The 27,774-nt window shown below is 46.5% G+C and overlaps 1 long non-coding RNA gene across 1 annotated transcript; it reads left to right on the top strand.

Moving 5' to 3' along the window:
• Window positions 1-769: 769 nt before the first annotated feature.
• LOC112982909 (uncharacterized) lies at window positions 770-25,553 on the top strand. The gene is made up of 10 exons (XR_003259101.2): window positions 770-1,465; window positions 1,576-1,780; window positions 3,070-3,363; window positions 6,436-6,557; window positions 10,762-10,962; window positions 12,784-13,042; window positions 13,325-14,447; window positions 15,795-15,935; window positions 16,023-21,025; window positions 21,590-25,553. It is a non-coding gene; the product is annotated as an uncharacterized LOC112982909 (long non-coding RNA).
• Window positions 25,554-27,774: the final 2,221 nt, after the last annotated feature.

The raw sequence follows: 27,774 nt of genomic DNA, 5'->3' as shown, positions 1-27,774 counted from the left end.
CTTTTCAGGTTTTCGATCTGTGTCTGGAGTCTCTGGACTTGCCCCTATCTCACTGGCAGCCCTTTGTGGCTAGCTTGTCCCCTCCAAGCTTGTAAAAAGGACATGAGATATCTAAATGGTCACGAGCTAGTTTCCATCCTCCAGTTGGGAAGAAGAAATGGGCTCTTGGAAAGTGTGCGTGGAGGTGAGGGGTGTTTCTATTACTGCTGCTTGCTAAATATCACCTCACCTACTTGCTTTCTGCATTTCCATTGCTGTCTGCCAAGACATTGCAGCTCTATGACAACAGCCTTCCTGTGTAAGCAAAATGATCATAAATAGCAATCGCTGTTTATTTTGATATCCAAAAAAGAAAGGCTTAAATATGATTTTTGAGGGAGGCTTTTTGTGTTATATAAACTTGGTTTATGGAATACCACATAATGTGCTTTTTGTCTTGTTATGTCACTTGTGAGCCTTGTTTATTTTTCAACTCTTGTTTTACTCCCCAACAAAAATAATTGCCATCTAGGCCTGAGTCTAGTAAAGGTTTGGGCATCCTCAGCTTCCCCTAAAATCCATAGGGAAGGAGGACACTTGGTATTTCTTCAGTCTAGGTCTGCTATTTCTATGCTTTGTTCAAGCTGTGCTTTTTCTTACATCCTCTTGTCCAGGCAATTGCGATGCAAGCTGGTGCACTCGCTCCTAATGGAAACTGTTCAGTCCTGGGCCGCCTACAAGGCTGTATGCAGGGAATTCAATCTTCATCTTTATCCCTGGGGCTGTGACAGCTAAAAGCAGAGGCAGCCTTTTCTAGGGCTGACATTCTTTCTATAACCAGAAGTAAATCTAGGTAATGCCTATGTTCTGCTTTCTGCTGTGAGAGCTGCCCTTACTCCCCAAGTCTCATTATTCTGTTGACTCAAGGTGAAAGGAAGATGGATTTGTAAAGAACCTGACCCTTCCAACAATGCTATCCTGCTTGCTTTAACAAAACGCAACTCTTTGGGGTGTCCCTCTCTTCTGCTGGAGCAGGAGTACGTTGCTTACTGGTATCCCAGAGCAGCTCATGACAAATGTATTACATCTCTGGCAGGGTAACACCCTGAGTTTGGAACAGATTGAAAATGAGCTACAGAGAAATAATTTTGGACAAAGTGTGGCTTCTACTTGCGTGAGAAGAAATCCGTCATAAATGAATTTGGTCCTGAAGAAATATTCCTGGCACTTGAGTGTATGCGCTGAAAAGATTTGTCTTGTGTACAGTGAGAAATGTGCTCTCAGAAGGACGGGGAGGTAGATGTTTGTGGGGAATCTGTGCTGTGCTACAGCAGTTAAGGACTGGAATTTATAGAAGACCTAAAATGATCAGACTGACTTGCTATTGTTATGATTTGTATTAAAAAGGGCTCTTCCTACGGTGAGATAGAAAGGCACCATCTCTCTAGCTGCCAGGATACCAGACTGCAGGTTTCCTTACTCAGAGGTAAATGTCTCTGCACTGCAGAGATTTAGCTACTGAGAGTGCTGAATTTTGGCGTCTGTTTGCTCCAAGTTTGTGTATAAGGAACTTAACAGATATTTCTGTCTTTGCAGCTTTCTGGTGACAGAGATGTCCAGCGATAACAGTCCCCTGGCAAAGTGATACCCATTACTCTTGTATGACTGGCTTGCTAAAGCTATGTTTCATTGGAATAACAAACACTAAACTAGAAAATAGAGTGAATTCAGGTCTGCTGGAGGAGACCGATTAGAAGAAATGGTCTGAAGACAAATCTCCTGGCCTACTGTGTCCTTCCAGGTAAGGGTGTCTTTTGCTTGCGCCTCCTGTGTAGCAGCTCTCAGCAGATTCATGTCTTGCAGCAAACCCCACAGCTAGCTCTGTGTTTTGGAAACTCCTTTTCACTTCTACCCACGTAAGTTTCCCAGTCCCTACTCCTGCTGCAACCCCTTCTCTCTTCTTCCTCCATCATACCAGCTCTTCCAAAAGACACTGTTTTTCTCCCTTCCTCCAGAAAGCTTCACCTCACCCAGGGGCCTGCAGCTAAGCCAAGGCAAGCAATTGGTCTCTGCCCCGCAGCAGCACTTAAAGCACGCATAAATCACTTTAGGTGACACTTAGCCACCTAAGCCAGGGATGCAAGAGCTCCCAGTGCTCTGCGTTCCTCAGGATTCAGTTCTCTGCTATCCCAGGGCTCAGTACAGCTCACCTGAAAGCACAAGAAGTGTTCTGCATGAATGCCCGAGCCTGCTCTCAGCAACAAAGGAGCCTTTCATCACAGGTTTACAAGCCCAAGGAGTAGCCAAGTGTGCTCGCTCTTAGCCCGGCTTTCATGTCCCGAGCCACAGCTGCTCGCTTGAATTGCTATCGATCTGGCTGTGTTGTGTTATTGATCTAGTGCTGTGACTCATTTTAGAAGCTATGTCATGAAAGGCTCTTGGTTTAGATTCTGCCACCTCTGTTTATATTAATGGGCCTGTTCCTCAGACATGACTCGGAGGGAGCTGAGGGCATGCAGTACCTGTGTAAGCCCAAGTCCAAGCTCTGCAGCTGGGTTCAGAGATGGTGTCTGTGAATCTGCGGTCCCAGTCCTGTGACATGCCATATCTCTGCAGCTCATGCTTTAATTAGAGTAAATCGCAAATGATCAAGGAGTGCCCAGCCTAGGAGGACTGCATTGGCACAGTGGCCTAAACTGTTTGAGGCCCTGGGCCTCAAAGCTAGCTGGACCTATATATGGCATGGTGAGAGGAGCTGAAAAGATTGGGTTTCATCACCACCTTCTCTAAACTTTCTAGAAGTTAGTCAAAGAAGCCTATTTTCTCTTGGACTGCATTAAGCAAATTTTTAACTAGTTCCTTTTGAGTGGCCTTAATGAAAGGAACTTTTCCTTCCTCACATATCCAGAATGCTGCTGACAAGATCATTTTACAAGGTAATTGCTCTGAAAATCCCTTTTTTGTATCTGTTTCCTGGCTCCTTCTCCTCTGTCATAATATTTGTCCCCTCAGTCAACTCTTTGTGTGATATATATTGTTATCAATATATTGAGATTGATATTTATCTTCTCTTGCCCTGTCATCTTGCAGCCGCTGTTGGGAGGGTGACTCTTGCCTCCAGCTGGCTCGGATGCCCCTGCATAGTCTCCTTGGCAGCATCATGCTCTGAGTGAGCTCCATCTTCGTCTCCAGCCAGCTCAAGGGGCTCTCAGTTCTCATGTAAATTCTTTCATGATGTCCACAAAAGAGGCTTTGATGATTGCTGGGCTGCTGGCGTATTGAGACCACTTCCTACCTTGCTGGGCAGTGTTGTCCCGTTCCTGGTGTCCCCGCTGTTGTCTTGACTGTCCTCTCGTCTTGCACTTGGATGGTTTGCTCTTTGAGGTAGTGACCATTTTTGATTTATGTGATTTTTTTTTTCTTTTGTGCATCACTCTTTCCTCATGCAATGTCTAGCATAAAGAACTGCGGTGCCCAAAGTGCTACAGTAATTTAAATAATAATAATAGTAGTGAGGACTAATATAATGGAACTGCTGTTGCCATGCCAGTAGGCATGGCACAAAATGACCTGAGTGTCGAATACTCACCACAGCTAAGACATCAGCAAGAGAGGAACATCCTTGCCTGCTTTCAGACGTTGCCATTTGTCTTTGTATCTGAGTTAGCAGAGTGGCCCGTTGTCCTGGCATGGAGCTCTTCTCTAGTAATGTTCTTTAAGGCTTTGAATTGCTGCTTTGTAAACAGTTTAGGATGTGTACTGGACTTGGCACTTACTTTGATTTAACAGTGTCTCTGTGATAGAACTGTGATTAATTTCCTGTGATTTATTCTCTATAACACCTTTCACATGCTTCTGAGGACACTGCAGCGCTCAGACGAGGCATAATAGCACATCTAATAAATGACAACACAACAGCTATTAAAAATACAAACAAGGAAAGCAAGCAATATAGTGATCATGAAAATATTTGTATTACACATATGATTTAAAGTAACGGAGTTGGCTGTCTTGTTTTGTTGGGTGAAGGGAACTTCAGTACAGGGAGTAGTGAACCACTAAAATCCCATGTACACCTAATTTTGAATGCACTACTGGGACTTTTATTGCAGTAAACTTTTATTGAGCATCTTCACAGGTCTGGTTTTCCATGTCAAAAGCAAAAACTTTAGCAAAAATAGGGAATTACAGGGTGAGAGATTGACCAGAAATCAAACACAGAACTCAAATGAAGCTCCATAAACATCTATGGCCAGAATGGAGGGGCTGAAATAAAAGCAGCAAGACGTGAAACCCGAGTATGCCAACAGAAATGTCACTGAGGTGTTGTGGTGACGAATGGATCGGCTGTTCTTTAGGAACCGAGTTTCTTACACCTGCCTCTAACTGGGTTCTGTTTGTTGTCGCTAGAATTTGAGCAGTAACGTGAACATACTCGGCACCAATTTGGGGTTGTTTTTTTTTTGGTGGCTCTTTTTTTTAATACTGCTGGAAAAAATGACTGACTACTCTGTTTGGTACCATTCATAACAAGAGGTGAAAGAAGGTTATTTCAGTGAAGCTCTTAATGACTGAAAAGGAAATGACTTGCAAGTAATTTCAGATGGCTGTAAAATTAAATAGGTTGCGTGGGTTCATTCCCTGCTCAGACACAGCAGTCGCTCATGAAGATGTTATCCTGTTGCACAGAAAACTTCCCTGAAACGCGCTGTCAGTCAGAAGGCATGCTGTGCCTCTAAGTACCACTTCTGCTGTTTGTTTTAGTAAACTCTGGTAAATCAAATGGTATTACAGAGGCTGAAGTGGGATTTGGGAGCATAACCATGGTTCTGCCTTCATGGGAATTCATTTCACACTTGATCCGAGCTTGACTTCAGTTGAAAGCCAACGCAAAACTCTTTGGCATGAGAAGGAGTTAAGGTCCTGGGTGTTTGGGGGATGGTTACTACGGAGGAAGTAATTTATTAACAAATCTGCTCGTAAACGAGCCACACTTACAAAACAGCCAAGTTTTATTTTCCGCTGAAGGAAGCAGAATGGCAGTGACTCACTCGTATTTGGTGGCAGATACGAGCCATCAAGAGCTCGTAAAATCGTCGTCAAGCGGTTCAGTGCCCTTGCATGGCTGGTGCTTGTGCGGTCCCCAGCGCTGCTGCAGCCGCTGCCCCGTGCGTCCTTGCGCAACCGAGCCCCGCGAGCCAGCAGCTTAGGCAACGACTGCGACGAAACCTTTTCTGCTCCTTGTGGCGAATTCTTAGAAATTCGGCTGGTAAACAAGGAAACAGTGCAGAACTAGAGAGAGGTTTTTTTTTCCTTGCAGTGTCTGCTTTCATGTTTCTGTAACAAACTGGAGCTTTCTAGGAATGATGCTGACCTTGCCAACTGGACAAAGTCGCACATTTTTGTTTAGCATTGTGTTTTGTTTTCAGCAGAGCGTTAAGTGCTGCATCCCTGGGACACTTTGTGGCTAAGTAGGGAAATCTCTCAAGTTCAAATGGAGAAGTCAGACTCTCACCTGGCTTGGTGTGAATGGGCAGATACTGGTTTGTGCCAGACCAGTCTACCTTATTCCATGTGAATAACCTCATCAGCAGTCACTGGTCTCTGGGGAAAAAGCTGGAAGTATATTTTTCAGTAAGAAGTGAGTTATAGCAGAGAGGAATTAACATTCTTTCTCAGAAGCAGTGGTTTCCATTACCAAAGGCCAGCCCTTTGCAGACTGGGATCATCTAAGGGATCTGAAGGGAAGAATGAGGAGCCAGTGCCTCCCCCTGCAGTCTAATCCCTCTCCTCGATGTCCTATAGTTTGCTTGCTGTGATGAGACACAGAGGATCTGCCTGAGAAAAGCTTTTTTTAAAGTGTTTTTTAGAATATCTAATTTATATAAACTTAGGCAAGGCTGTTTTGAATGGCTTTCACAGACCTAAGTGAAGTTTTAACATACCAGTGAAATTAGGAGAATATTTCTGGCCATATTTATAGATCCAGCATACCTTTGTGCCTATGAAATAATGACTGATGATAAGAAATGTTATTCTATTTGAAAAGGATACTATTGCATTATGTTTAGCTTAAAATTTAAATTAACTAAAATTCTTAAAAAATCAAGTTTCTTTGTTTCTAAAATCTCACACGCTCTTCTCCATGTGCTTCCAAATTAAATAAGTCAACAACGGGATTTCTGTTAAAAACCCTTGAATGTGGTAAATTGAGTACTCAGATTGTGCACACAAGCTGAGGGAAAGACAATGCATGAGTGCGTTGCAGTACATGGCAATGCATGAATGCAACGCATTTCTACATTTATGGCAGCAAGTAATTTTGATTATTAATATTATTTTGCATTCAGTAATCCAAAACCTTACTTTCTTACCTAAAATAATGTCAACTTGGTAGCTGTGTGTTTACAAGGGAGCTGTTTTTAACAACAGCATTGTTTTTCTAAATGCATGCAGGTATCGAGGAATGTTCTTTTGTCATGATGTTACTAAAGTCCATTTTACCAAATCAAAGATGAAAACAGACTGAAAGTACCCAGAAACCTGATTTGCAAGAGTGAGACCAACAGTTTCTGCAGGTGAGATCTTGCTAAGTTGTCTGAATCTGAATGTCCAAAATCATGTCATCTTCAAAATTTAGGTAATCTTTTTTTCTTTACATCCGCATCTCACGTTTGAGTTGGTGTTTTCCCTTTCACCATATAACTTATTTTTCCTTAGCTTTGTCAAAAAAGCTTGCTATGTGGTTTGTAGAGGGAAAGTTAATATCATGCTTCTAAGATAAAGCACTGGGCAGCAACAGAAATGCTGAGCAGACATCCACTGCGGTAGATGTTGAGGAGGACGGTACTTGGTGCCTCCAGAGAAACCGCGAGTGTCTTCCAGATAAACTCCTAGGCTGCAAACGGTACTCTTGGTTGTCATGAGGAACATGAGAATTATGGATGTTAGCAACAATCATCATTATCGTACGGTGATAATACACAGATTAGAAATCTGTTGATCGCAGGCCAAGTTCTGTCCCAGGCTGGTATCAGGCTGGCTGTGCACCGCTGACGTACCACTACCACAAAGGCAGATGTGCGTTGCGGGCAGTCGTACCACATTAGGCTCTGCAGCATTTCTTTCAGCCACTTCTTGAGTGGAACCTAGCAGATGTTTAACAGTGGACAATGACGTTTTGAGTAGTTAGACAGTGAGGAGAGTTGAATGCTCTATGGTAGACACGACAGACAAAATCTAGTTTGGCAGAATGCAATCACTCAGACTGGAATTTGGCAAGGACATTCGGGTTTGCTTTTGCTTGAAGAGCCGTGGGAACTGCAGCGATAGCCACAATAGGTCAGGACCTCCTCTTTATGTCTTCTCCAAAAATTCGAGGAACTGAGAAAATTAAAGGCAACAATAGGGTATGTGATGTAAACAACTGTTTTCTTTCAAGAACAAGTGTCTTAAGAAACAGAATGGATGAGAGCAAATATAAAAATGCAACAAATGAAAGGAAGCAAAATGAAATGGAGTGAAAAACCAAATAAATGGAGAAATGCACAAGGAAAAAAATTGGAAAGCATGAAAAGATAAGCTAGATGGCTGAAAGGAGCACCATGTGAGGACTAAGAACAATGAAGTTTCCCTTTCAGGAGACGTTTTTCAAGAACAATGAATTGGTCTGCTGATACAGAGCTGCGACTCCCTGTTGAAATACGTAGGGCTATGACAGTTTCTGGTGCCTGGCTGCCGAAATTCTTTAAACGGTTTCAGTCTTTTGTGTGTGTGTGTATCTGATGTGGTGTCAATCTAGCTCTGAAGGTCCAGGTTAAGGAGCACTTGGAATATTTTGCTGTAGAGGCACATTTCTGTACAGATACTTCCTTTGGGTTACATCCCAAATGTGGGCCCACTTATTTTTCCTTTTTTTTTGTGGAAGCATTTAAGAGGGTATCTTCTAATTGGATACAGTTAATCATACAAATCCAGCATAGAAATAAATGTCTAGAAAACACACTTGACAGTACCTAAAAGGCAAATAGTTAGGTTTTTAAACAAATCTCAGCAAGTGAGAAGTGTTGTGTTTGTTCCTCCTTCCTCTGCAGGAATCAGGTGGTTTCTTCTGCATGGCAAGGCACTTCCTTTTTTCTTCTGTTCACCCCCAGAGGACTGGGAAATGCACAAATTCACCTTTCTCTAAGTATACTGTGTTATGATCGGGCTTAATGGAAGCTCCAGAAAATCTGGTTTTCAGCCATACTCTTCATCTTGCATTGCGTTTCAGTTAGAATAACAAACAACATTTAATTCGAGCACATAAAGCAGAGAGTCGCTAGGCCTGTGGTTTGCTATTCTGGGCAGGGGTTGGTATTTTGGCTCCAAAGAGACAAAAGCGAAGATTACCGTGGGAATCGGCTCATAAAATTGACGAAGCATTTTCGATCTCAGGCCCTGAATATTGCACCTTGAGGACCTGCTGTTGCAAGGTTCTGAGCATCTCCTGAGAGTACTCAGCGTTCCCAGGGTCCTCCAGAGGCTCCTGCAGAAGTAGGCCTGAGGTTGATTTTTTTTGCTTGCTCTTTGCCCTTCCCCAGTGATCAGCAGTGCTGGCCAGGCAGCTGTGGAGTCTCTCTGCAAGGAAGGAGCAGCAACAGCAGAGGAATGCTTCTCCATCGCCCTCTGTCAGGGCTCCTTTGCTCAACTCATCAGGCAGAGGAGGAGTTCAGGTACCCTTAGTCAAGGTGACTGTACTTTCAAAAAAAATGAAGACACATTTTTAAGCATTTTGCAATGACCTGAGGTCTGCTTGGGCAGGGCTGGTAAAGTGAGATGGCAGACCTGCTGGTAGGGGAAAGGCTGAGATCTGGTCCTTTCTGTTGCTTTTGGACTGTAACTCAGGTGCAACGGCACTGAAGACTGAGCTTGCTGCAGGGGTGCCCAATGCCTCGGACACCTTCCAGCACCAGGAGCATAGGTCGGCTTAGATCTGAATGCTGCACCTTGGTTAGGGACTCGGCTGCATGGATAAGCCTTGCTCCTGGGCTGCTCTTTGCTTTGTATTTTGCTCTGGGGTTAGATCAGACAGCAGAAAATCGGGGAAAACCCAAAGAGTTAGAACAACACCTGAGTTTGGAGCATGAGCTTTTAAAATCCCAGGTTTGTGTTTCCCAGACCCAGGCGTGTTAATATTTCAGTACTGGTGGGTTTAAAAATAGTGAGGAGGGATCACAGTCCCAAAGTTTGAGATTTTTTTATAAACTTCAAGAATTCTGTCCGTCTTTGTTATCTGCATAGTTATTTAGGTCTTTAAAAAGTGTTATTTATCTTCCTACTTACTATAAAAACAAGAGAGGATGGGATTAATTATAAGCAGCTCCATCAGATCTTCCATAACAACGGCGTGAGTCCCAAGGTGGGATTGCTCTTTGGTACAACAGTAATGAAACTTGCAGCAATTTTGCTACTGCAGGCAGGTGGTTTGCCTGAGATTCCCCAAGGTTTCAGTTCTAATTGGTGCTGACACTGTAGATTTACTGCTTTGAAAATGGTTTGATTGCGCCTAGAAAAATGTCACTACCTGTATTGGCTGGATAAAGGGAAATTAAAATTGTATGAAGAAACGGCAGTGGGGAATTGGCTGCTGTCAGAGACATCCATTACAATCACCTTTTCTTTGGTACTAGCATGATTTCGAGGCACGCGATGACTCCAGTCCAGTGAGCTCTTGCTAAAGCTAGACTAGCCAACGTACCATTGCGTGTTCCTATCAGCCAGTCGGGCACTGCTGTAGCTGGTGCTCGGTGAGTCTGGGAAGTCCGACCCTCACTCTGCGCTAGCAACAGCAGCAGCGGAAGAGAAGAGTGAGGAGTGTGAGGAGATTTCACACTGGGAGCACATTTGCTTTTAATCTCTTGGAGCTCAGCACAATAGAGACATTGTCCCTGTCCAAGTCCCTGGCCCAAGATTTAGATGAGTATCGCTTTTTTGGATTGGAGTTTGATGTAGAGTCACTTGACATTGGCTACCACTGCTTTGTAAATCCCTTTTTAAGTAGCTTGATGATGTGTGGTTCTTGCACACACTTTCCCAATAAAGATGGGTGACCGTGAAGTAGGCGGTTATAAATTGGAAAAGAACTCAGCTCCCTAGCTGCAGCTGACTACGTGACGTTTCCAAGCAGGCTTCCTTCTCATCAAAACAGAGTTTTCCTGGCATTTTTCTCTTTGCTCTGCTCTTCTTACCTTGTGCCTTTGTATATTCCTTTTTTGCCTGGAGGACAGCTAGGAGCTTTTTCTTCTAATGCTAAAATAAACAGCTATGAGCTTGTAAATAGGAAAATCCTTTGTGGATTTTTTTTCCATTGCTGCATAACTTTGTGCTTGAATGAGAGGAGAATTGTTAGGACACGGGGTGAATCTTCCCATGTAGACACATCAGTGCCTCATTAAGTGTGCAGTGATTTCCAGTTTTTTTTTTTCATGTGCCCCAGGGAGATGCTTCATGGTAATGGTTTAGTGACCTTTAAATCTCTCCACAAGCCTAGCATTAATACAAAGATGTGAACGCGGGCTTTATCACTCAAACTAGGACAGAAACCCTTTCAGCCTTGCAATTAGTGGTTTATAGTCTCTCTGTTGACCTCTAGCCTTGTGTAACATAAACTTTGGTTATTCAGTGAGGTATGTCAGGACATTTGGGTTCTCTGTATGTTAAGTAATGTTCTTTCTTCATGGAAAATAGGTCATGAGTGTCTTCTCTCTAGTGGTATATTTTTCTTTTTTGATTTCCTTCAAGGGCAGAGCGGTGACACTTTGGCATGAGTAATTTATGTGGTTGTTGATATGCTGTGACAGAGTCTTCACCCACAACTCCGTATGTAGCCTTTGCAGCTCGGATCTGCCTCTGGGAAGAGCAACTCACCTCGGCAGTGTGAACAGCAAAATGGGTAGTAGCTGCTCTTGTCACACGGGTCCCTTCCAGAGCTTCAGGTCACAGGTTTGTTTCTCTCTACTAGCTTTCTGTAGCTAGTGTGACCTGTGCTGTATTTAAAGTACAGAATTAGTTTTTAAAGCTGTGCTAGTATCAAGGAGTTCTTGCAAACACCCAAAATGTTTCCCATGCTTACATCAGTGTAGCTTTGCCCTCCCCAGAACTGCAGGGTAGCTGACATGCTGTGTTGCCCAAAGACCTGGAGGTGACTTGAAATGTTCCCAAATGGCCTGATGCTAAACAGTTTAGGGGTACAATTCTCCTGAGCCTCTTCATCCCAGGTAACTACTCTGCATTTTTCTGAAATCGCAATGTTCATCTCTCCTCCTAGGAACGGAGCGGGCTGATCCGTGATCCAAAACCCAGTGAGGGCAATGCAAGCTGCCCCGTGGCATCAGCGCAGCGACCTGGTGTCAGGGTGACAGCTGGCACTTACGGGGTGCCCTAAAGGCAGGGCGATGCTGTGGGACAGGGACCTCGAGCTCTGGGAATGTCCTGACATGGGCAGTGGTTGTCTCTAGGCTAGAAAGGTTGTGGCAGTTGTAAATTACAATAACTGATGAAACAACTTGATTTCTTCTCTTCTGCTAAGGTCCTCTCAGCTGGTAATGATTTTTAGCATGCTTTTGTTTTCCAGCAAGGAGGACATTCTTTCCTCTCTAGGTATGATCAAAATCAATTCAACTACCATTTTTCTGATCTCTGGATGAAGTTTGGGGGGTTTTTTGTTTTTGTTTTTTTAATACCTTGCTGGAATAGCACTGCAATCAACGATTTGTTTGCAATTCGCATTGAATCTTGACTTACAAATGCAAATGATTTATCTGAAGCACGGCTTCTGAACTGTGCTAGTTGAAATAAAAACAGAAGTCTCATTGCAGCATGTTTAATCTAAACACATAGCTTCCCAAAGTAAAATGATTCTGCATTCTAGGAGCATTTCCCAGAAGAATAAACTATTTCTCTGTAGTATAGTTATGTTGGATAGGTGACTCATATATATTGGCTCCGCTTTGAACAAAATTTTGAACTTATAACCCAATGCATAAATTCCCCAGTCTCTGGTTTTAGGAACTGCTGCATCCAAGTACTCACGATCCAGAATTGTAATGTTTATGTCACTTCAGTTTTTGCAGACTAGGGAAGCAGACATTTAAAAAAATCTCTCTGCAGACATGCATGTCAAGCCTGTGGGTCCTCAAGAGATGTGCTCCTCAGAGCATTATCTTTTCATTCATGAAGTTAGAGTTTTGAAATTATATTAATTTGTATTTTCATCCTCACTGTGGCAAAAACAATCTTGATCATAGCTGTATCATAGACTACCTTTTTGTCATTCTTTAAGACCTTTTGTTCTGTTTCTGCTCAAGATACTATTTTGCCTGCAGTGCTGGCCATCACTAGTGACAGCACATCCTAAGGCGCTGCTTTTTTTCTTCAAGGCTTGCTGAGATGTCGTCCCCAGTCTGTCCTCTCAAGGTTTTCAGACGAGGCTGGTAATGTGGTGCCAGTGCCCCTGCAGCACACGGGCACCTTTTTGGGTGTTTTGCCTTGCACTTAGAGCTAAGCAGAGAGTCCGGGGACCTGGATCACTGCAAATAGGAGTGTGGCTGGGATCGCTGCAGTTTTGGTCTCGGTGGTTCGTGCTCAGCTCAGCAGACACTGCTGTCAGGGAAGATGCAGTGGGTGTCCCAGGAGAAGAGACTGTGGATGGCAGTTGATGGATTGCAAGGAAACAGAGGAGCAAAAAGTGCTAGTCAGAAAAGCAAGCAGTCAGCTCCAGGCACGGTCTCTGCACATCTCAGTGTTACTCTGGTTTCCTTGCAGGGTGGGAGAAGCTCTTTCCACCTGGATTTTTCGGCTTCCCTCTCCTCCCATCGTTCTGCCCTGCGGAGCTGGTGAGTCCTGTGTTTGAGACGTGGACCTGAGACGTGACCAACGCCGCTCCTGCCCTTCCGTGGCAGCGGGTCTTGCACCAGGCTCTCAGCCCCACGCAGAACCTCTCGAAGCGCAGGCTCGTTCCGGAGGAATACAGGCAGCTCTGTGCAGCACCTGGATTTGGGGCACTTCCCTTCCCTTCACGAAGGTACAGCCCATAATTCAGACTCTCAGGGCCGGCTGTCGTTCTGGGGCTTTGACCCTCTCTGTGACGTGCACTCTGTGTGGGAGATATTCCCACCTGACATCATCTGTTTTAACTCACATCTCAATTTCTCATCAGCTGACTGCTGCTCTCAATAGTAAATTGTGCCCTAGAGAGTTGATAAATTTTTGTTGTGTCGCTCCTATCCATAACAGCTAATTCCAGTTAACCATTTGGGGTCCTTTCAAAAAGCTTATTTACTGTCCTTCCTCTTGTTTTCCTTAGGCAAGGAACATTTTTAGGAAGGATCTCATTTCTTCCATAGACCGAAGGAGGCGGCAGCGTATTTTGAAATGGCCAGCGCTGTCCCAGGAGCTGAAGCTCTCCTGCCCTGGCGGCACGTAGGCAATGAGGGCTCGCGGCGTAGCCGCCGGCATGGCGTGACCTGCTGCGGCCGCTCTGCGAGGAAGTGCTTCCCGCTCCAGGGAGGATGGGAGGCTGTAGGCAGACAGCAGTTTTTTGGCTGGCTCCTGTGCACTCGCTGGGTTTCATCCTGTGCAGCACGGAGGGGAGAGCGCCGGACCTGGGTACGAGCAAAGCAAAGCCCCCTGGTCAGAAGCAAAGCGCTCCCCAGAAAGCCCAGCTTGCAGCAATGAGCCTGGGGCTGCTCCTGCAAGAAACAGAGAAGGGAGCATGAATCTTGCAGGTTGAGGGCCAACCTTAGACCGTTATGAGACAGACGGCCATTACCAAGTGAATTTTTACCAGGAGTTTTTGAGGGTGGCAGGGGTTATGCAGTGGCCATCAATACATCCCAGTGCAAGAAACTGCTGTCCATTTCTCTGCCTTGCCCTGCCCTGCTTTGCACAGCCCTCCTCTCTCCAAGTGGGATGGGATGCTCCTCGTTCTGCTGATGGCAGATGAAGGCTTTTCAGAGATCCAGTATCAGCCCCCTCCCAGGTGCAGTGGTGAGGCAGATGCTGATGTTCATGTGCAGGTGCTCTGTGGATCGAGCTGGGTCCCCATCACCCCAGACAGAAGGCTGAAGACCTGCAGAGTAACAAAGTGGTCCAGGTTTGGAGCACAGCATTGTGGAATAATCTGTCACAGTGCAGGAAAGAAAGATGCATGTTGTGTTAGTTCATTTCAAGCGGAATCAATGACAACTGTTGGAAAATAAAATCACTCAGATGCTGTGTTACAAATTACATTGTCAGGATGCAGAAGACAAGATCCTGTGTTCTGCCTTCATAAGGGCAAATGCTGAAGAAACTCGAGACTCTTTGCTGTGTGCCTGGAAACCTGCCTGTCTTGGGTGAGTCTCTCTTTGGTTTCAGAAAAGAGAAGACACTGGAGGAGGAAAGCAAATGAGGGGAATGTGGATGAGATCAGCAACAGCAATAAAGAGGTACAAACAGTAATTCTTCAAGTAAGTTTTTTGTTTGTCTTAATTCTTACCTGCTTTTCCACTTTCCTGTGCATATTGACACTGTCGTGATTAGTCGATTAGTCCCGTTGATACTAATAACCTTTGCCACAGGGCAGTTACCCTTTTTATTCCTTTTATGGTAGTTCTTTGTCAGCCATCAGTACATATTGTCAGTATTTTTGTCATCCAGTGAGTAAAAGATTTGGGGACCTGAAGTGGGAGAGCTCGTTTCAAAATGTTTGTGGGGTTATCGAGCAGAACTGTAACCACATGTTCCCTCTGACTTGGCAAGGTGCCGCCAGGTTTTCCCTGCCAAAATTCTTGCGTTTTGGATGCCAGGACCCCAGCTGGGCGCCTGTGACCTTGAGCATAGTCCCGCCTTAAGTAGGGAATTCCTTCAAGCTTGATGTGCTAATTAAGCAGGGTCTTTTGGGGCAAACCTATCACTGTAGATCTTACAGCAAGTGATAAACTGGGATGTTTTTGCTTCCACTTCTGGCTTAGGATGCAGGTTTCCATCGCATTGCTCTGTGTGTGTCAGGGAACTGCTCAGCATCTTTAATGTAGTTAATAACATATGCAAAGGAGAGCTATGTTCTGTACAAATGATTAATTGCTAGCTCCCTCCACTCATGTTCAAAGCAAATGAGGGTAGGAAACTAGGCAGGCCAAATCTGGCTTCTCAAAATTCTGCAGATATTGTACGTTTTGGTTATGCAGAGCTTTGGGGCATGTTGCATATTCTGTGATTCCTCCTATTTCTGTCTTTTTCTCTGTTTTTCCATCTTCCTTTCTTGAAGCTCCCTGCGGTCTATCAGAGAGGAGTTTGAAGAAGGAGCATATCCAGTGAACTGCTGCCTGTACAATTCCTCTGATTTCTCTTTCTTGTGGAAAGAGTTGTGGGGGTTATGAGAAAAATGGGGGGGGGGGGGGTTAACAGTAGGGGAAACACTGAGCGTCCGTGTGGTGCCTTCTAAGCAGAGCCACAGAGAAATCCCACCCGATGGTTGAGGTGTTCCTACTAAATAAAGCAGAAGTATCTGATTTGGAGTGAATTTCCGGAGCCATGAATGAGCTCCTGGGATGTGGATGGTTACCGGTGTTCTGTATGTACCAGATAACTCCTGCCAGTCAGATTCCTCCTCCGGGCTCAACAGCCAGAGACCTCTAAAGCATGGGTGAATTTAATTCAGCGCTCTGCGGAGAGGTGGGACTGTGAATCAGTGGCAGCTGCTATGTGTTCTTAGCAGGCCATGATGCATAGCTACCAACAGACTGTTTAATCAAAAATACTATGAAGTCACTCAATCTTTTTTTTTTTTTTAGTGTTGTCTTGTGGAACAGCAGCAGAGCATTTGCAGTAACTTACAGAGACCCTGATTTCAGAGCTGCTGAACTAAAGAACTCGGAGCATAGATCTGAAACTCAAAAAACCTGAATTTTATTCCTGGCTCTGCTGTTGCCTTGGTAAGTGACCTTAGACAAGTGATGCCTCTCTGTGCCTCAGCTTCCCTGCCAGTAACAAAGATGTAATTCTGTCTCTTTGCATTGCAGTTCCCTGCGAGAGCGATGGAGGAAAGGCCTTCTCTGATACTATAGCTGAAGAGGTTTAGCATAAAAAAGAAATCTTTCACTTCTGACACTGACATTCTGCAATACGCTAGGATTGATACGTACGCGCTGTCGTTCAAATCCACCGATTTCTGCCATCTTACTACCAACCCAGGATCCTTGCGCTGCCTGTTCCTCAGGTGTGGCCAGGCTGTTTTTCTTGCCACTGCAGTCGTTAGTGATCTTGATGTTTTTGATGTCACTGATGGAAGACACAGCACATGATACATCCACATCTTTGCCAGACAAAAAGCTAGGAACTCAAAGCAAGATTTTGGAAGGAAATCCAGGTATGGGATGCTGAGTTCCCAAGTTTTTGAGGTAGCAGGAAAGCATGCAGAAGGTTTCAGGGAAGAAGATTTTGTTTTTGGAAAACAGAGATTCCCTCCCCCCAGTGCTATGGTGCATGTGCTAAAACTGCAGTCATTATCAAAATGCTTGATTTTCCACTAAATTTCATGTGACATGTTTAATCGGCTGTACAGAACTTGAGGTCTCTGGAAGCTTGATTGCTCCTGGTGACTCAGCTCCCCAGAAGTGTCTTGTCCCAGTTTGAACCAAGTCTCACATAAAATGGGTGAAAGCGTTCTATGAAGAGTGATTTTCACTTTTATTGCTGCAAAGTTCGAGTTAACAACAGAAAGAGGAAGCTTTCAACTACATGAGTCAGTTTTCCTCTCAAATATCTAGTCAATTAAAGAGCTTGGTGAAGTGACATGCGCGCACTGGGGAAAAGGCAGCTTTTATAGCAGCATAAGCCGTGCATTTCGGTAAGAAGAATGGTGTCTGCCCTTTCCAAACCGTGTTGCAATCATTTTATGGTGGTCTTGCAGCAGTTTGTTTAAGCTGGGGCTCCCACTTTCAAATGTTCATTTTGTTTTTTTTCTGTTAGGATTATCTCAGATCTGGACAGTGTCTTTCACATTTCCATTTTCCCGAATAGCTTAAAAATGTATCTAACAGGATTTTTTCAGGGGTTTGGAAAGCAGTTGCCAGTAAATCCCTTCTCCAAGGGTTTCAGAGGTCCCTGTGGCGTCCGTGCAGGAAATCATGTCCTTTTTCCTCCCACGTGTAGTTTCTTCGGCAGGTAGTTCTTCATTTGCGTTTGATAGCTCAGTTGCCCAAGGGAGGACCCGGTGGTGCTCGCTAGGAAGAGGAAGGGTGGATGGGTGGGGAGATCTGAGACCCGCAGCCTTTCTAAGCTTGCGTTTGGGGCAGGGAAGGGAGAGCCAAGCCGCAAGCGGAGCTGCCAGCCGTGAGAAGGCTTGGGAGTCTGGTGCAGAAAAACCTGTTCAGGGCCCTCATAAGCCTTAATCTATTCCTTGGCTTACTGTCAGGGGAGGATTTGTAGAGTTTGCTACCTCGTTGAAGGTCAGTTCCCTGCTGCTGGCAGCATAGGTTGTTAGGTGTTAAAGATTTATGCAAATGAAACAAGGCCTGTCCCAAAAGCTGATTTTAAATCTTTTGGAATGCCCTTGAATCCCTTCAATGAGAGATGGACGTGTTTCTGCCAAAAGCTGCTCTGACCACCAAATTACAGGCTGAAGTATTTGTAGTTTGTGTAAATAGAGAGACGAAGTGCAGAGAACAGCAGAAGCTTTTGGAAAGATCTGTAGCACACGGGGATATAATTGGTATTCTCAGGTTTAAATGTACACAGAGTGGCAGGCTATAAAATCTTGCACTTGCTCCAACTGTTTTCACTGCGCTAGGTCGGACCTGCCAACGCCGGCTGGTCTGGGCGCTGTCGGTCTCGTGCCTGCTCCTCCGCTTGGACCACGGCATCGGAGCGACTGGGCTGCCCGTGCACGGCCGCCCCGGCACCGCCTTCGCTGCACGGACGCAGACGGGTCGCGCGTGTCTGGGGCTGCCATGTGGCCAGCAGTTTGCGGTTCGACATCCAGAAATACGTAGGTTACCCTTTGAAAAGGGTTAACAAGTAGAGAACCACAGAAGAAGGTAATTTACTTTTCAAAGAGGTGACGTTTTCCTGTCCTGCTTAGTTACTTGGCTGTGCTCTTGTGGCAAGCAGGCCTGGAGAGGTCCCGATGGGTTTCCCCATGGGGGATGGCAGGACAAGACCTCCTTTCCATCTTGACAGCTGGTCCATCAGTCTCTTCACCTCCACCGCTGTCCTTTTCCCTCAGACAGTGCCAGCGTTCGGCTGCCCTCCTGCAGCACGACCGGCCGGACCTCTCTGGCAGCTCGGGGGCCTCTGGACTCGCGTTCTGCCCTCAAGCAGCAAACACCTCCGAGGCTCCAGATCTATTTGGTTACTCCGTAGGCCTTTCTCCAGTCTTCCCATCAGGCTGTCCATCTTTGTACTGATCTTTCCCAGTCCCACGGACCAAATTGTCCACCTTTGCTTCTCTGCTTTTTAAAGCTGGCTCTAGCTCATGCCCATCACAAACCTTGGCAGGTTGTTCTGGAGTTACCACCAAAAGAGTAATTTCATCCTTTCCTTTGTTGGCTGGATCTCTGTGATATTATCTACCGTCCATGCTGTTCATGTCAGTTAAGTGGGTCCCTTCAGGGAAATGTTGCATGTTCCCTTTTTATTTTGGTCAGACCAGTTAACCTGGCAACCCTGAAGGCAGCATTTCCTACCTGGGGGTGGAGAGCGGAAACACAACCAATTGCAAGGTCAGCAGAAGTGCAAAAGATCGTGATTTCAAATAAATGCAGGTAACGTTTTTTTTCTAGATATGGGAAAAAAAGAATAGTGAAGATGGTGAAAGACAGCTGGTGTGAACTCAGAAAATAAGGAGTTGTTTTTAATTCTGCAAAACTTTCACATACTTTTCAAAGTAAAAGGTGGAGGCTCTGCTAGTAGAAGAGCTGAAAAGGGCACAGTCGCTTAGTACATTTGTCACAACTGTCATTTGTGCTGGCCAAGCCTCATTCTGGGGTGGGGAGATGGTAAATAAGCCTCAAAAGAGGATACAGGTGGTTGTACTGAGTCATCAGAGACCAGGAGATTGCATCAGTGCTCTGTGTGGAGGTCACAGCGAGTTGCTATTGCTGGTAGAGAACATTTTCTCTTCCCAAAGGAGAAAAGATTAGTCCAGTACTGAAGAAAATTAGAGGAGTCTAAGTCTAGGTCTTCAAGAAAAGAAGCACACCAATTTTTCAAAGATTTAAAATTGTATTAAGGTGCTATGGAGCTAGGTTATAGTGTTTGCAAGGGCCTGAATGACCATCTTATTTCAGACTCTGAAGATGAAGCTCTTAGACCCAGACTCGTCCTGTCTAACTTCAGACCTCTTAGTGAAAGGCCTAAATTAGATTTTCGGTCTTGCTGGACTCCTAAATTCAGTTATTCATTTAAATCCCTGAGGTTAGGGGAGATGAATCGGTGACTTAACGTCTTTGGAATGCATTCATAAATAAACATCACTTTCCTGTCTGAGCCCATTACGAGTGCTTCCTAAGTGTAAATGCCACCCAGCACGATAATGTCCCATAAATAACACCGAGCTGCTATGAAAACGGCAGTGTCTGACAGGTGTGAAGATGTATATGAAAAGGAGACTAAAACACTGTGAAGTAACGTTATTGTTTTTATTTTCCAAGTGGAACAAATTTAAATAATTCCACTAAGGCGATATTGAGTTACTCTGATTTTTATCAAGTAGGGATCTGGATCATTGTCTTCAGTGGTGAAATGATGGAAAATGCAACTAATCTGAACATTCAGAATAATTACTTGAAAAGAAGAATTGGCTAATAATTACTGCAGAACTTAGGGCTGTTTTGTACACGTACGTCCCGTAACCCTTTAGCTTCCAAGCCTTACCCAGCAAAATTTGAGAATATTTTTCAAATGTCAGTCTGGAATAAAATCGGTCTTTTCCCCTTTCTCTTTTAAAAGAAGTTTGCTGATGCAGGTTAAGTGAAACCACTGAGGTTCCCAGCGTTTTCTGTGCCATGGCATCTTCCAAGCGGCGTGCCGAAACGGACCGCATCAGTGCTGTGCATCGGGGGAAACCGTGGTTTCCCTCTTTCATCCCCACAGCGCGGGAAACTCGCTCGCCTCCTGCAGCCCCGAGCTGTCAGCAGAGCCAGCAGCTTTGGAACAGGGCTCAGGCCAGTTTAACCAGTCCTGTAGCAGCTGCTGGTGCTGACGGAGGGTGCCGGGTCCCCAAATACTGGCATTTTTGAGACCATGAGTGGAGGAAAGGCCCAGTCCTCCCACGTGTCAGTGACTGCTGCGGGAGACGGGGGCAGCTCGGGTGAGCGCTGCTGGGTTGCCCCCAGGGATGAAAAGCGGTTGCCGTGCCAGAACCCTTCTGCGTCCACCTTCATCTCCCTGCACCGTGCAAAAGGTTGAGTCTCCCCAGAAGGATGCTGTTTCTCGGAGCGGTTTTTAGGCATGTGTTGGTTGCCTGTGGGTGCTCAGGGAGGACAGTGGGGCAGTGCTTCGCCGGCGCGCTCGAAAGCCGGGAGGCCTGCTGTGCTCTCCCGACGTGAGCTGCCATCCGTCTTAATTTGACTACTGGTCTGGGGACAAACGAGAGAGTTTTCAGGGCAGGAACTGGCTGTCTTGGCTGCATCGATGTGCTCCATCAGGCTGCTGGTGCTGCCGGTGCGCTGACTCTCGACATGGATGTTAAACCGGTGCCACGGGGCGAACTCAGCGTTAGCAGATGCTTCGGTGCTCCGTTGGCAGGGTTGGTTCAGCTGGTTTTTGGTTCGTCGCTGTATTTTTTCCTGAGACCCTGGTCCCAAACCAATGTTTTTTCAGTCTGAACAACTTCTCTTTAAAAGGAGTCGGGGAAGCCGGTCCTGGGAGTGTCTGTGTGCTGCAGCCGTAAGGATCCTCGCCGGTGTGCAGGGAGCACCATCTCCATCGCAGCAGCCAGGCCCTCACCGTGCAAATTCCAGCGTGCGAAAGCAGATCTCACCGTTCAGCAGCACGGAGCAAACCAGAGCTGGCAGCTTCAGCGGTGCGTGGTGCCGGCGTTTCTGTCTCTGACCTTGCACGTTTGTTCATGCGTCCTGCCTTGGGGCACCACATCTTCAAGCCCTTTCCATGCCCAGTGTCAACCATGCCTTCCCCCTTTGTGCTTTTTACTTTGCTTCTAATGCAATGGGCTATTTGCCCTGTTAGGAGAAATGCTTGGGTGGGTGTTGTATCTAAGGTTAAACTTGCACTGTTAAGTTAGAGGGTCTCTGTACCCTACATTTACTTTTTATGCTGACACCTGCAGCCTTCTCTAAAGGGGAATTTGAGTAAAAGAGCTGGTCAGCCTATTTTCTTCAGAAGCAGAAATCCCCGTCTCTGATTTAGACCCTGACATCCAGGTGTCTGAATATTGAGGGGTTAAGAAGGGAGCATTAGAAATCAGCTCTAATATGAGCTTTCAATCTTCCCTCAGAGCCAACTGACCCTGAACTGTTTTGTGTTTTAAAATGATACAGTAAAGATTAACATAAATAAATCTTTTGCTTCCTGATGTAATTTTGACTCAAAGCAGAAATCCCAGAGAGTACATCTTGTCTTGTTTCAGACCTAAATGAAGCATCGGAGCCATTAGGAACTACATGGAAAATTGAAGCTGCTACTGCGTGCCCAGTTCTCAAGCCACAATTTGGGGAAGCATCAGGACAAAGACGCAGAGGCCTCTCCCACTGCCCTCTCCTTCCAGAGCTGTATTAAGGCAAGAGGCACCAGGGGGTGGATCTGTTCAGACAGGCTTATGCTGCTGCTCAAACAGCAGCCTGCAAATCTGGTGCCCGGGTTTCTGTCCTACTCTGTGACACTTCTCACTGCAGCACCTTTGGGCAGCTGCTTTTTGCCATGGGAAGGGGTTCTCAGCCTACTTCTTTGGCTCATTAAAATACTTGTTAAAATAAAATGATGACATCCTGAATTAAAGGGGCTATGTTCATTTTGGGATGATCACTATTGGTAATTGTGGTTTAGCTCATCAGCCTGGCGTTTCGTTTCTGCTAACCGCGTTTCCAGCAAAGCGTGTGATGAAAACGTTCATTGTTTTTCTGAAGGTCACAGTTCCTGTCCTGTCCCAAACAAGCCCTGCCTTTCTCGATGCACGCATTTATAACTAGCTAAACAATGAGAGTTTTAACAGCCTTGGGAAGTATCCTCTTGACCTGGTTCCTCCTATTGCTGTCGTGAGGAGATACACCAAAAACTCACACTGTGGGAATTTCTCAGCAGGGCAGCGATCGTTTCTGGGGTTTGCAGTCTTCTGATGGTGAGAAACTGAGGGCTCGCGATCAAGTTAATATGCCTTAAAATGTCGTGCACGCGCCTGTGCATGTGCTTCGTTCAATGCCAATATTAGGCAATTAAACAAGCCTACAAAACAAGATGATTGCATTTGTTTCAGGGTAAGATCATGTGCCTGGATAGTGATTGCAGCTCATTTGAAGTTCAAAAATGTAATGATGAGCCTAAGCTTTAAGGAAGCATCCTACCAGCTGGAAAATTCCCGGTGCACTCGCTCTGTGAACATGGGCAGACCTGTGGCCACCGGCTACCGCTACCAAGTTACCTGGAAAGGGATGTTTCCTCCTCAGGGAATTTTTCCCTGCTGTCTAGTAAAACATGGACTTGCAGGCTTCAGGTGCTAGCATGATATGAGTGATCCTTTAATGCAGACTGAAATGTTGCTGATGCCTCTCACCAGGCACCATTCAGTAAACTCTTAAGCCTTTTGCGTTAGAGAATCAATAATGTTCCGCAGGATTTTCCCCAAGCAACGGCAAACAAGCTAGGTTGCTGCTGGCTGCTGGACCTTGAGACACATTTGCATGCAAGGATGAGCAGGTTATCAATTCTGTGACTTCTTTGATGGAGGAACTGGCTTGGATGCAGATAATTATGTCTTCATTGAAAAGAAGCTCAAGAGCCATGCTACCACAATAACTGGAGCTTTGAGCTAATGAAGCAATTACCTGGTGTAATTGAATAGAGGTGGAATAACTATGACATATTAAATAGAGACATAAATCAAGCTTTTTGCTAACAACCTGTTAAGGTTCATTTTTTATATCATATGTTATTGAAATCACCATTTAAAGTTTAAAATGTTGTAAATGTTATCTTTGCTGAAGACAGAGATTTTGGCTTTGTTTAATGTATCTGCTGTAAGCATCTTCACTAACATGCTTGGAGATCTCTGAGCTTAAGAAACAGCTGTGGCAACTTTCCAGCCCGGGATCCTTCCAGCCTGCAGAGGGATCGTGACCGTGATTCAGCTTAGTGTCCTTGGGGGCTTTTTTAACGGATCTGCACCAGTTTCAGAGGTCGTTTTGTGCACAGTCCAGACTGATGGTTGATGCACCGCCTCCTCCTGTGGCTCTAAAGGAAACGAGAAACCACGTAAGACCTTTGCTGAGGAATCGGCGCCCGCTGAAGACGTGCGGCACAGGGACAGCCACGTGCCGAAAGCAGAGCTGTTGAATGCGGCTCTTCGTCCCAGGTGAGCATCCAGAGTGGAGATCAGCGTGAACATTGGCTTAGGAAAAACCAGTGGGTTTGGTGGTCTGGTGCATCCCCTTCCACCCCGCACCTGAGCAAGGTGCATGTGCAGTCCCTGCCTCCCGCACGGGCTCCAGCGGGGGCTCGCGGGGTGCACGGCTCACCCCCGGCATCTGCGTTGCTCCGGGAGCCGCTCCGGCGAGCGCTGCCTGGCACGGCTTCTGCGGAGGGCATCCTGGTCGTCTCCCGGGTGGCATAAACAGCTCCTCCGGGGCTCTTAACCGGACATCTTTCAGCAGCCCCAGATGTGCATAAAAGGAATAACGTAAAGGAAAAACAGCAACGCAGGACAAGATGCGGCGTGCTGCTGGCGCCGTCCCTTTGCAGCTCCCGGGGGTGAGGAGCCCGCGCGGTTCAGCGTCCGCCCGACCCAGGCAATGGGCGGTTGGAGGAGCAGCGAGGGGCTTGGGACAAAATCACAACAAAGACAAGCAAAGACGACACTTAGGGGCGGTTGTGTTCAGCAAAATGCTGATATGCTTGCTCGTGTCCGATGAGCACTGCCTTTGCTTTCCGTGGAGCACGTCCGTGCCGCAGGCAGGCTGACTGAAGGTGGGAAACATAGCAACCACAATTACATTTTTTTGAGCTGATTCATCATAAAATGGTTTACCTCATTCCCTTCTCTCTGGCATCTTTTTATTACGCTGTTTTTTAACAGTTAGTCCTATTTGATAGTCACCCATTACGAATCCCTCGTGCTGGCCTCGTTAGCACAGGCGGATGCAACGTTCCCGGCACCATTTATCCCCTGCCCGCTGGTTTCCCATCCTGTACCTGCTGCAGTCCTTTCCCTTGATCAGACCCTCTTCAAACGTTCCCGTTATGTTTTTCCCACCAAAAAGTGGTTCCCAGGCGAGGCGGCAGGGTTGCTGGGGCTTGCTGGAGTTACGGGGGAATTGCAAGCAGGGCAGAAACTCCCTGTAGCCCTGTGCTTGTGCTCGCGGTGGGGACAAAGACGGGGGGTCACAACCGGAAAACTTGGGGAATGGTTGCTTTAGGCAGAAAAATCCATTCGTGAGGAAATTAATTTAGTCATGGATTGGTCCTTCAGGAAATGGCATGAGGGCAAAAATTGAAACAAAATAATCTCATGCACAATAAAAACGTACCCCTCCCTCAAAACCGTAGCTGGGAGTCGTGTGAAAAGGCAGCGCTGGCCTGGGAATAAGGGAACATTAATAACAGCAGTTGTGTCCGATGGGGCACATGCTTTCCACTTGTCCCCACTAAATGTCACTCTGTGAAATGCAATATCCCGGCATTTTTAAACAGAGCTTTGGAGGGTGGGGGTTATTAATTTGCTCTGTTTTGTGGGTGATGGGGAATTTCTATCCAATTGTTTTTCTGCAGGCAAGAATGTCACTGGAAACAAAAGGAATTGCCGCAAATCGTGGGACAGCTGCAGCTATTATAAAAACACATTTCTATGCCATTGCTGACTGCTAGTGGGAAAGCAGTGGGCCAGGCGTCCCAGAAAAGTGGGTTAAAATGTTCTAACGCTGCCTGACTTGGGGAACATGCGATGCTGCAGCCGATGTACTCGACATGCTTAAGAGTGGTGGGATTATTCTCATATTGCTTTTGGCCTCCAGGAATGTTAGTGTTTTGGAGGAAATAACAAGGAATTCACTTCTGTTTTGCCCCAGCGTGCTCCTTTTTCCAGAGTGGAACATATGCTTGCAATTGAATGGATGTGTTAAAGTTACAATTGTTTTTCTGAAAGGTCTTATTCTAAAACAGAATTGCACTGACTGTCAAATTTTTCCTGTCTTTGTTTTGATGTTCTGTGTCAGAAATAATAGAGTAGCAGCTGTGCTTTGTAGATACTTTAAAGTCTGAACAAGATGAAAAATGGTTTCATTTTCCGAAAAATCGGCGTAGGGTCGGGTGATTTGAAAATTTTCCATCTCAACTTTTATCACTGGCAAAATTGGTTTTCCAGTTAATAGAAACTTTTCCAGAAAGTATTTGTTTTCTTTAACTCGTTTTCATTTTTTCCTTGCCTTTTCAACTCTAATGTCTGGTTGAACATTTTACATTTTGGTGATTCACATTTTTTTAAGACAGAAAGGCAATATTTTCTGTGGCAAAAGTGTATTTATTCACCGGCGTTAAAATGGGCCTTTCAGCAAATCGAATTACAGCACAGATTTGCCATGCGGCTGAATTACAGTTTAGTCGCAACAAGGCGTCTCTCCGCGCCGCGGGGGCCGTTCGAGGGCCGGTTCTCCTCGGCTGCGGAGCCAGACCGGGCTGCGTTTGCCCCGTCCCCAGCTGCACGCGGGGGGGTTTACAGCCGCTCTCAGCCAGACGATGGATCAGGATACAGCTGCAAGTTCATCTGTAAAATTTTGGCTTAATCTACACTGATATTGGTAGCCTGGCGTTGGAGATGATGTTGGTGTGGTGAAGGATAAGTGTCTGTGAGGAAGGGATTTGTCATCACCTTGATGTTTTAGGATGGTATTTGTAGCAACTGCTAATGCTGCTTTAATGGCAGGCTTATCCGGAGGGAAAAGTCTGACATCCCTTTTAGGTTGCTCGGGGCAGAGACACGGGCTGCGCGTCCTGTCCCGCGACCCAGCGACTGAGATTGCCGTGGAGTCTCCACCCCGGCTGCCTCTTCCCACCTTCAGCACCGTAGTCTTCCCTGCGGGATGAAGGAAGTGCAGTAGTTAGCCGAATACCCTGACCTGATGGAAAAAAGAGGCGATCCATCTTCATGACTGTCTAATCGGTACAGAGTTGCTTTAAAATGCATGAGAGCAGCGTTCGCTCCGGTGGAAATGCTGGAATGCCCCAAGGCTGGAGTTTGTGCCGGCTGAAGTCGCTATTAAAGTTGTCCTTGAGCTCAGCGGACCATGGCCGCTGGCACTGGCGTATGCCATTTCCTAGCAACGCTGCAGACAACGCGCTGCTTTGGATGGCAAAGGCCGCTCAAGAAATGCTCGGCTCCCCTTGGCAGTTTGGTAATCCTCCGGTTGTGCTGTGCCACAGAGCACGTTGCTGAGATGATCGGGGGGAAAAGTAGCTCTTTTCCGCAGAAAAGGCGAGGCCGTTGCCTTTCTGACGCGGGCAAGACACCGCTGCGGGTCGTTTACTCGCCAGGCAGGAGATACCCTTCCCCCTTGGCTTCAAACTCCAGCAGCAAACTGGGGATTTGGGACTGCCGAGGGCTGTGGTAGTGGAAGGAGACGTGGCGGGACACCCAGGCACCTCCAGGTGCAGGAGATGGAGAGGTGGTTTCCTTACGGTGAGGGAACGCACGTTCAAATCAGCAAAACTTCCTCCTTATTCTTTACAACGCTCCCCAGATGTTCTGCACGTGTAGGAGAGGAGGTGCCGTCCACTACTGCTCTCGCTCGTTTGAGTGTAGCCGTTGGGGATTTAACGTACTAACTCATGAAATACAGGGCGAAAGCTGGAGGTCTGGGGTTATTGTGCGGATGTCCTGCTGAGGTGCGGCTGGTAGGGGAGCCGGAGACAGTCGGCACTGCTTTCTGATTGATCCCTGGGCAAAACGCTCCCGGGAGACCGTGATGGAGGTCCCTGGAGCTGGAGACCCCCAGAGCAGCCGTTCTGTCCATCGGCAAGTCCAAGGACCGGCCTCTGCGTCCGGCCGCCCGTCCCGCAGCACTGAGGTGCTAACGGTGCGTGGGCCTTGGCTGCGCAGGGGCCAAGGAGTGCCGGGAGGGGACCAAAGTGCTCCTTGGCCTCCAACACGGCCCGAGGGAGATGGTGCCCTACGGTACGTGCCAAGGCTGGATTTACAAGCGTGCGAATGACATGCCGGCTCTTGGCTACTGCAACCGATCTGCGTGGAGGGAAAGGACACGTGGACGTGTGAGAGAGAACCAGTAATGGTGATATCAGCTCCATGGAGAGCATCCACAGGTGTGTCCCTCCGCCACGGCAACCAAGGAGGAGTTTAAGATCGTAAATCCGTCTTTCATTGAGGATGTTTTCAAAGCGCTCAGCTCCTCGTGTTATTGCCTTGGTACTGAGAGGGAAGGAGAACGCACGGTCGTTCTGGAGAGCCTCGAGGGCCTGTTCCTGGAGGGGCAGAGCACTTGCTCCCCAGAGACCTTCCTGGGGCGGCAGCAGCTGCCGCGAGGGTGACGAGGCCGCCAGAGGCTGGTGGAAGCCGGGGCTTGCAACGCCGGAGAGCAGCACCCCGCTCGCACT

The sequence above is a fragment of the Dromaius novaehollandiae genome, chromosome 12 (assembly GCF_036370855.1).
Source record: "Dromaius novaehollandiae isolate bDroNov1 chromosome 12, bDroNov1.hap1, whole genome shotgun sequence".
In the NCBI taxonomy this organism is placed as follows: Eukaryota; Metazoa; Chordata; class Aves; order Casuariiformes; family Dromaiidae; genus Dromaius; species Dromaius novaehollandiae.
The sequence above is the reverse complement of the archived record's forward strand: the minus strand, read 5'-3'. Positions and strand labels throughout refer to the sequence as shown.